This window comes from Rhinatrema bivittatum, chromosome 11, assembly GCF_901001135.1.
Source record: "Rhinatrema bivittatum chromosome 11, aRhiBiv1.1, whole genome shotgun sequence".
NCBI classification, from domain to species: domain Eukaryota; kingdom Metazoa; phylum Chordata; class Amphibia; order Gymnophiona; family Rhinatrematidae; genus Rhinatrema; species Rhinatrema bivittatum.
Window position 1 is genome coordinate 19,871,312 of NC_042625.1, and position 9,720 is coordinate 19,881,031.

General features: G+C 44.2%; 1 long non-coding RNA gene across 1 annotated transcript; it reads left to right on the top strand.

Moving 5' to 3' along the window:
* Nucleotides 1-1,555: 1,555 nt before the first annotated feature.
* LOC115072991 lies at nt 1,556-2,623 on the top strand. The gene is made up of 2 exons (XR_003851913.1): nt 1,556-1,636; nt 2,081-2,623. It is a non-coding gene; the product is annotated as an uncharacterized LOC115072991 (long non-coding RNA).
* The last annotated feature ends 7,097 nt before the right edge of the window (nt 2,624-9,720 follow it).

Here is a 9,720-nt window from a genome sequence, read left to right on the forward strand (position 1 = left end):
ACCTAATCAGAGAGGGAAAGACGATCTGTGTAAAAATATTTTCAGAACACAATTATTCTACTATAAATAATGCCGATGTTTCTTTGGGTAGTTCAGTAACTCGCACATTTTTTCACAACTCACCCTTTTTTGCGATGGTGGTTATGTTCATACAGCCACTGCGAAAACAGGCCCGCTGCTGCTATCAGGCTGTGCTCAGGAAGCTCTGCAAGTGAAATATGTTTTATGATCTTTCAAATAGGCAAGCTATTCCTGGAACTATCCTCTAACTTCCGCAGGATCATGCAGAGTTCCTTCCTGGAGCTATCCCTTTTACAAAACTCTAACCATTAGGTTTACCTATCAAATTAGAGGAATTCTGACCTATGACAAAGGCAACCGAGTATGCGGTTATTCTGTACTGGGTGCTTTACATAGGAAAATCAAAAAGATAAATTCCTTCTCGCACCCCTTGAAAAATGATTTGCGTGTGTTTTGCTGGCTATCATATTTCCACAACAATAACTTTATCCTGTCTTTCGAATTTGGTTTACATAAAGAAGGACCTTTTCCTAGCATGACCAGAGGGGAAGCACACGTTTGCCAGTTTCTAGATGAACTTGCTAGGACAACAGGAATAAAACAGTTCTTTAAGCTGGACTACTATCTTATTATTTAGAGAAAATATTTTCTGAAACAGTACGTACAATTGATAATTCATCAGCACGTTTTTCTCGTCTCTTGTACTACCACAAAGATGTTTAGTCATCTGGATTTATGTAAAACAATGTATTTATTTACAAAATTTGTATTCTCCCACATGCAACTTTTTATCATTCTGGGCGGATAACAGCGCATTGGCATTTTTTTATTTTTTTTTCATAAATGCAAGTGAATGTTCTCTTCCTTTTAAGATCATCTAGCAGTCATGTATAGTTGCTAAGAATTAAATACTTCAGTCTTAGGCATTTGTAATTGACCCATTTTTGTTTTGTTTCAGCAAGGATGAACTACACTGAAACTTGGGGGTACCAAGATAACTTTCTAGACCTTGGCATGGCAGCAGTGCTCCTGTGTGAGTTCATGGTTGGATTACTTGGTAATGGAGTGGCTCTCTGGATCTTATGCTTTCACATGAACCCCTGGAAACCCAGCTCGGTTTACCTCTTCAACCTGTCCCTGGCTGATTTTTCGCTCATCTTCTGCCTGCCATTTCGGGCTTATTACTTTCTACAATGGAAGGACTGGCACTTTGGTGATATTCCCTGCAGGCTCTTTCTGTTCATGATGTCTCTCAACAGAGCTGGCAGCATTTTCTTCTTGACTGCGGTAGCAGTTGATCGATACTTCAGAGTGGTGCACCCTCATCACAAAATTAATATGACAACCAAGAAGGGGGCGATAGGAACAGCCTGTATGATATGGTGCTTTATTGTAATCATGACGATGCACCTTCTAACAAAGCCCCATCTGACAGTGAGTGAAGCAGATAACAAAACCCTCTGCGAGAGCTTCAGTTTCAACAGTGAACAGAGCCCCATGACGACCTGGCACAATGCTTTCTTTGTCATTGAGTTTGTTGTGCCGCTTGGTATTATAATGTTCTGTACTTGGTCAATTGTGCGGCAACTGAGACACCAGCGCAAGGACAAACAGGGTAAGATCCAAAAGGCGGCCAAGTCCGTGACCTTTGTTGCCTTTGTGTTTATCTTCTGCTTTCTCCCCAGTACAGTGGCCACTTTGGCTCTTGTTATCTCCAGGAGCTTAAATCAGTGCAAATCCTTTCAAACATTCCTGCTGATCTTCTCGGTCTCCCTTCCTCTCATTTATTTGAACAGCATGCTCAATCCTTTGGTCTTTTATTTTTCAAGCCCCACATTTCAAAATGTATTAAAAGTCTGTAGTATTGCAACATGTTTTAAAAAATGCAAAACTGGCCAGGGAGAGAGAGATAGACAACTAAGCAGTCACAAACAGACTAAAGATAATCAGAAAGACAAATATTCTTTGAAATAAATCACTTTTTTTTATGACAGTTCTTCAACTGTATATAATACTTAAGGATTAACATAGGCTTTTTTTTTTTTTTTAATTTACTAAGCATATGCCTTGTGAATTGAAAAGCACTTTTCTGGATGAACATCAGAGAACTTTCAGTCCAACACATCACAAAGCACAACAATATTTCTGGTTTTCTCTGACTGTTCTTGAACTCTTTAGCTCCATAGACATTCTGTGCTCTGGAAGCAGCCACCAGAAGCCATCTTGTCTTGACGTCTGGGATGTCACTGAACTCTTAAATGCCCAGTACCTAAAAGCTCAAACACAGGGACGCTACTACAGGCTGAACAGAACAATCCAACCCAGTGAGTCAGCAGTATCCTGTATTTTTGTGACTGTGCTTGTCATATACTTTTGCTGAGGTGCTGTGCACTGTGATATGGAAGACGCAGGTCTGGGAACAATCTCTTATCTTTCTGCTGGTATGTTGTGGATAGGCTTAGGATTGTACCTGCAAAGCATGTTGCAGGATATAACTATCTACCTAGTATCATGCAATTTCTATGCTTACCAAATTTTATATGCTGCCAATAAAGTAGTTTTACATATGTTGTTTTCTGCCTCTTCCAGAGGTGCACACTAAGTTTTGTGCATTAATTTATGGCTCTTTTTTCTCTCTCTCATATGCTCTCTTTCAGCCTTTTCCTGTATGGAGATGAGGCTTCTGAGCTTGGGGGACATATTCTTATGTTTGTGCCAGTACTGGATATCACCTTGATCTCACAGGAGGAAGTGTCACAAGGATATGACTTAGTGTAATAGTTATTATTATTCCATGTCCATCATATCAACTTAGATCAATGATGACCATTTATGGGCACAGGGCCATTTATGGTCACAAACAGGGCTTGTACCTGGCTTTTTTAACCTACAACATTGGGACAGAAGTGACCCTATCTGCTCTTTGCCACAAAAGCATTGTAGGTTCTGAATCTGGTCAAGATAACTTCGCTTCTGAACATTCATTCTATAGTAGCTGACACCTTTACAGGGGCAGTTCAGACTTCACTAGAGTGCCCACGGTTCTTCCAACCCTGGTGAAAGAATATCTTTGATTTATAATCTTAGGTGCAGCTGTTGTTTGCACTCACATTTTCCATAGTTGGAGCCATGTGCTCCTGGAGATGAGTAGGGAAAAACACACACACTCTCTCTCTCTCTCTCTCATGTGATCTAAGTTTTACATGATTTGAGTGGCAGGAGGTACAGTATGTGTCTCTAGAGCAGATGGATGCCTTGGGTGAGTAGTCTGGCACTACCAGCCTGTACAGCTCTCATTCATCTGATGTCCCAGGGTGCAATGCCAGCTAACATGTGGAAGCTCTCTACATTATCTGATTTAAGATGGCCAGCAATGCTGGGAGGAATGGGGATAAAATTGGTATGGCCAGTAAAAGGCAGGTTGGAGGATCACACCAAGAGATCTACAAGCAGGACCTTAGCTACAGCTAGAACATGGTGCTATTCACCCAAAGATAGATAAGAACATGGTGCTATTCACCCAAAGATAGATAAGAAACTCTGCTTCCCAACCTTTTACAGCAAAACTGATTTATGAAGTTCAAAGGAGAAAATGTATTATTCTCACCTTCTTAAAAACAAATTATCACATTTTAAATCATATAACAAATAAAAGTTGCTTTCCTTATATTTTACAGTGATGCCTTAAACACTTCAAGAACAATACTCAGAAAGAGGAACCTATTTTCAGCCAAACTTAGAGTCCTAAAATTTAGGCCTGCTATTTCACTGGCCTAGAATTAGGATAGCAGGGATGCTGAAAATCAGTGTTAAGAACTTGCACCTCCATGGCGACTAACTCTTTAGGATCCTAAATATAGGAGACCTGGTGGGAGCCTCAGTTTATGCAGTCAGCCTTCGTACATTTTCAAAAGGGCCAATGTAGGAATGTAACTTCCAAAGTTGGGACCCTAAACCCTTTGAAAATGGACATCTTTGAGTTTGTGTTTTGAACTGTGTGTACTGTGCTGTAAGGTTTGTAGACCCTGTCTAGCACTAGGGCCCCTCCCAGACAAGAGGTTCTGAAAGGAAACCTTTAAAGTCCATCTTCTGTTCATTATATTTATTGTTACCCCATCGCCTGAATGCTTTAAAGATGAATGTAAATGTAATTAAATAACATCATTCCCTCAAGATTCTTCTTCCACTTGTAGTCATTTCTTACACAGAATCTCAAAACACAACACAGTACAGTAAACAGTATAAATGCCATAACCTAGTATAATGACAAAGATCAAACCATATAGGGAACCTTCACAGACAAGGAAGAAAAGGGAAGCCTTGCAATAATACTTAGAGTAAGAACGTATTAAGGCGACGAGATACTGGAAGATCATTTTAGATACTGGAGTTCTGCTACAATATGATATAGATGAGAAGGAGGAAAGAGGAAAAAAGCCACCATAAAAAGTACAGACACGGTAGAGACAAGAAAAATAAAATCACTTGGAAAAGAATTAATGATTAATAGTAAGCCTCTAAAACCACAATATTATTGAAAAAAATTATTTATAGAAAAATATTTATAGAAAAGAGGAAAGACCTCATATCAGGGTTCCATGTAATTAATACTGCAAGCTCACAGATTCCATATAATTATCGGTCAAAAAAGCTCCAAGAGTCCCAATTTCATTATTTATATATGCATTTAAGTTTTAATTTCTTCAGTATTTTGGGTTTTAAGTGCATTTAGAAAAAAATTAAACTGGGGCTCCAGGAGGGTTTTTGACCAGCGATCATATTGAATCTGTGAGCTTGGCGTGCTGATTATCCTTCATCAACTACATTTCGTTTAGAAGTAGAGAAAGCAATATGAATGCCATGCTAGTGACTGGAGTGCTGTTAGAGTCACCAGGAGGGCAGTTTGCAAAGCCTTTTATGCATGGAAATGGTCTGCCCGCAGATAGGAGAGGCGTTTCCGAGGCAGGGGCTGGGGAGAAGTTAGCAGCCCTGGCACATGCACGTGTGAAGTTTCAGAAGTCAGCGCATTTATTTTGCTGGAAAAAGCTCACGTAAAGAGCAGGTGCAGGTCTGTGCGCCTTGGTATTATTTTTCTGACTCAGTTTTCAAAGGGAACTTTTTTCCTCTGAAAAGTGGCATTGAGTTTGCAGGCAAAAAGAGGCATAACCTTTACACTTCTGCGCCCAGTTTGAAAGTTCCCACAAGGCCCATTGGGGCAGATTTTTAAAGGAGCGCACACGGGGCACATTTGTGTGCGCTACCTGGCACGCACAAATGTACACCCGATTTTATAACATGCGCGTGCTACTGCGCGCGCATGTTATAAAATCCAGGGTCAGCGCGCACAAGGAGGTGCACACTTGTGCACCTTACACGCACCGAGCCCTAGGGGAGACCTGATGGCTTTCCCCGTTCCCTCCGAGGCCGCTTCGAAATCAGAGCGGCCTCGGAGGGAACTTTCCTTTCCCTGCCCCCCACCTTCCCCTCCCTTATCTAACCCACCAACCAGCCCTATCTAAATCACTCCCTTACCTTTGTTCTCTAAGTTACGCCTGCCCAAGGCAGGCGTAACTTGCACGTGCTGGCTGGCTGCCGGCAGCTGGCTGGCCGGCGCACCATCCCCTGGCACGGCCGCTGTGCCGGAGGACTCGGGACCGCCCCCAGACTGCCACCCTGCCCCCGTCTCCTTCCCACCCCTTTTTCAAAGCCCTGGAACATACGCGCGTCCCGGAGCTTGCACGCGCCGCTGATCCTATGCAAAATAGACTCGGCACGCGCAGTGGGGGTTTTAAAGGGTTACACATGTAACCCTTTGAAAATCTACTCCATTGTGAACTCAAAATTCATGGCCTGATTTTAAAACGGCCACGAGCAAAAATGACAGGGGGTTACACGTGTGGCCGGGCCTTGTGCGCACTGCATGCATTTTAGAACGAGCTGGCCATGCGCGTAACCCCCACCATGCACAGAAGTGCCAGGCCCAAAGAAAGGGGCGGGCTGGTGGCATGGTCTGGGCGGGGAGGGGGGCGGCCAGGACAGCGCCATTTGACACTGTCCCGGGGAAGCGCATGCCGGCAGCTGGCCAGCGCATGGAGATTACTAGGACTCTTACTAGGACTCCCAAGCACATTGATAAGACCACTCCAGATACTTCAAAATACTGCAGCCAGAATACTGACGGGAAAAAAGAGGAGGGTCCATATAACCGAAACTCTAGCAGACTTACATTGGTTACCCATCGAATACAGGATAAAATACAAGGCCTTATATACCATACACAAACTAATATATGATAAAGAAGCAGACTGGCTAAACACAGCCTTACGAGTACACGTTCCACAAAGAAACCTCCGCTCAGCAAACAAAGCACTACTAACAATCCCTTCAGTAAAGTCAGCAAAATTAACCCAAGTGAGAGAAAGGGCTTTATCATTGGCTGGGCCCATACTATGGAACACGATGCCCCCTGAACTCAGATTACAGAATAATCTCAAAACTTTTAAGAAAAATTTAAAAACATGGCTCTTTAAAAAAGCCTTCACTAAAGAGTGTGGAGGGTAGAGAATGAAAGTACAGAGTAATGCAGATGAGAATGAATTTACTCAATCCTACATTTAAGAAGTAATATCTCAAAGAGACAGTAACTCAATAATATACCTGGGACTTGACCAGCATTACTCAAATAATGATTTTATTTATGAAATTGTAACCGAACATTATTAGCACCTGTTAGAATATACGATATCCTAGATTTACCAACCTTAGTCTATGTGCCTATTTGTAAACCATTGCGATGGTATATAACTTAGCGACGGTATAGAAAAGTTTTTAAATAAATAAAAATAAATTCTTCTGCTCCAGAGGAGCAGCAAGTACCAAAATAAAAAATTTAGGAACAGTTAGGTTAGGTTTAGGGGGCAGGGAGGAAGGTTAGGTAAGGGGGTAGGGAACTGGGGGAAGTCTGATTGCTTCGCCATGCGTATTTTGCGAAAATTCCCGCCTCACCCTGCATGTGTGGCCATTGTATATTATAACAACTAGGTTGTAATACTTTTTAAAGGACAAAAAAGCAGCAATACTTGAGCTTTCAAGTCCACACATTCTTTAAGCTTGAAACCTGTGACAGAAGGGGGGGCCTTAGGAAGCCTTGCCTTCGTTTATGTTAGGGAACGCTAGGAGAGCGATCCCAACTTAAAGGGAATGTGTGTCCTTGGGCCTCAGCATGATCCCAGAAGAATCCAAGACCGCACCACGGGTTAGCGAGACATGTCCCAGCATGGGCAAAGACAAAGTCTGACCCTCTGCCGGACCTGCATGCTTCTGGAAGCCAACAACATTATGTTGGTATTTGAACAATCCTCCGACCGTTCCCAGCCCTTTTGGACCTGCCGCTGGGTATTGGCAAGAAGCAGCAGGTTGGACTGAGGATGAGGGCAGACGGAGAAGACACAGAAGACTCAAGACAAGACAAGAAGACTCTGGAAGTGGATGAGGATCTTGGAAGACTTTCGACGAGACGAGGAACTTGGAAGACTCTTGGACAAATCGAGAAGCTGGGAAGGTTCAGACATTGGCACTGTCTCTCAGGGCGCCTTACACAGTCCACCCGTGGGACTGGTCGCGGACCACCCTGTCCCACTGCGCACCCTACACAACCTGAAGAGGCTGGTCACGGACCATGTGGAGAGCGGGACAAGCACAGGAAGGGAATCCAACTGAGATGAAACTCCAATGACAAAGCAAGGTGTCATCCGGAGAACCACAGGAGCTGGAGGGTCAAGAGGGCTCGAAAGCATAGGAAGAAGATCCAGCTGAGGCGAGACTCCAATGATGGGAACAGGAACGGACGGGACGGATTTACCCCAACAAGATGTCATCTGGAGAACCAAGGGAGCTGGAGGGTCAGGAGGACTCGGAAATAGCGAAGGAGGAGCGAAACCTCGGAACATCAGGAAGCCTGGACTAGGAACCTCAAAACATGAAGACATGGAACATCAGGAAACCACAGGAAGCAACGAAGACTCAGGATGCAAGATGAGACATGGAGCTCCAACGAAGAACGAAGACCTGACGGAGCGCTGGAAGACGAGACAATGCAAGGCAAGGCTGAAGTGCAGGAGAAGCCCTTATATAGGGCCGAGACAGGAAACAGTCCTTAGGTGGGGCCCAGGGCATATCCGGCCGTGGGCCCTTTAAATCTGGTAAGGAGGCGCAGCCGCGCGCCTAGAGCAGGAAACAGGAAGCTGTGCAGGACCATGGTCAGTGGCCCTGCACAGATGTCGTTGATGAGAAGCAAGGCTGGGCTGAGGAGCAAGCCCCGACGTCTGCAGTGGCTCCTGCCGCTGCAGGAGGGAATGAAGGCAGTTCCGGCTGCCAGGACAGCCCAGGGACTGCGGCCTCCAGCTGCAAAGATGAAGCTGATGTCGGCGGCGGCCCCAGCCACATAGAGACACGGTGGCAGGGCCGCCGTGCCAGGGAGGCACTCCGAAGTCCGCAGCTCCTGCCGCAGTGAAGAGGACAAGCTGACTGCGGCTCCATGCCGCGTTGGAGAAGGCAGCACAGGAGGTGAGAGGCCTGCTCACGGGGAGTAGCTCTGCGGGCAGGATTCATAACTAAACCATTCATAAGGAAAGCAATCTGGACAAATACAACTCTTCAAATCAGCTCTTGGTGATTGGTTTCTCTCTGTACGAGCCATATCCAGGCAAGAGTTCTGTATTATCCAGAGGGCCAGAATTCGTAAGAATGAACAAGATCAGCTTCTGTGCAGAAATTAAAATTATTCTCCACTGCTGAGCAGAACAGTGCACAAGGCCCATTACAAATCTCTGAAGAAGGGAGCTGTATGGTCTCAAAGACTCATGAATTGCCTAATTTTGTTGGGTCTTTAAAGGTCATCATCACCTACTCGTACTCCAGTTTTAGTATTTTCTCCAGGACCAATACAGCTACTAGAACTCCAGAGCGACAGGGTTGCCCTACAAACCTGTCCATAATGGGGCAGTTGTAAGTTCTCTCATGGGTGGGAGAGTCGGCTTTTCTCACTGAACGCTAGCTAGCAGGCCTGAGGCAGATGGCAGGTACCAACTATTGTATCAGGCTCAAACCCAGCTCATTTTAAATAATGGATGAATTGAAGCAACATGTCGACACGCAGTATTGCAGTGTCACAGAGTATAAGCCAGGCCACACATTTCAAAATAAAGAGGGAACGATACACAAATCTTTACATTTCATAGAACGGATTCTGGCGGTGAGCGGGACGGGCACAGGAACATACGGACAGCAAGCCTGGGTCTCAATAAATCCAAGGCAATACAGTGAGAGTTGGTCTGGCAGGGGTAACAGGGGGCAAAAGTCACCACTTACAGTGGGGCATCTCTGAGAAAGCTAAACCAGATAGAAGAAGAAGCCAGAGAAGTGTCATTACAAAATGGTGGCTTCAGACATGCAAATACAGGTTTTTTTTTTGTAACTCTTTATTTATGTTTCAAACTTTTTTATTGAGTTTTCTTTTACAACCATAGTAACATAGTAGCTGACATTGATGTGTTCTGCACAGAATTAACTCTTTATTTAATGACACAGAAGATACAAAAAAAAAAATAAGTAAAGGAAAGAAGAACAAGAAAGCGATCCTATGCGAGTTCACTAGCAAATTAAACAAACATTTAGTCCTCACAATAAAGTTGTCTCCAA